Raw genomic sequence first — 438 nt, forward strand, 5'->3', positions numbered from 1 at the left:
CCCCTCATACATATACATACACACGGAGATACATACATAGGCAAACAGATAGAATTAGAGAGATGGGGAAGAAAATAAGAGCTACAGAGTCGGAGAGAGGAAGATGGGAATTAAAGAGAGAAAGAGTCATATACGAACAACCAGGTAATCATGAATAAACACGGGCAAGAAAATAGGCGATAGCAAGAGTCCGGATGATTTCTATAAATATTAGCCTGCCAAAATCCGTAATCTATGGGAATGCCATCACAATTTATTTCTGAACAAGAGGAGCATCCTATCATTTGTAGAAAGCAATAACGATATTGTTATTGTTGTTGTGGTTTATTCTCCAAATTTTACTTTTACGTGTCTCTCCACTGAAACTGCAAAACAGTGAATCGCTCAATATAACCTGTGCCATTTTATGGCGATAAACTGGGTGAAAAGGGGAGGGGG

The sequence above is a fragment of the Aplysia californica genome, unplaced genomic scaffold (genome assembly GCF_000002075.1).
Source record: "Aplysia californica isolate F4 #8 unplaced genomic scaffold, AplCal3.0 scaffold00640, whole genome shotgun sequence".
Taxonomy (NCBI): domain Eukaryota; kingdom Metazoa; phylum Mollusca; class Gastropoda; order Aplysiida; family Aplysiidae; genus Aplysia; species Aplysia californica.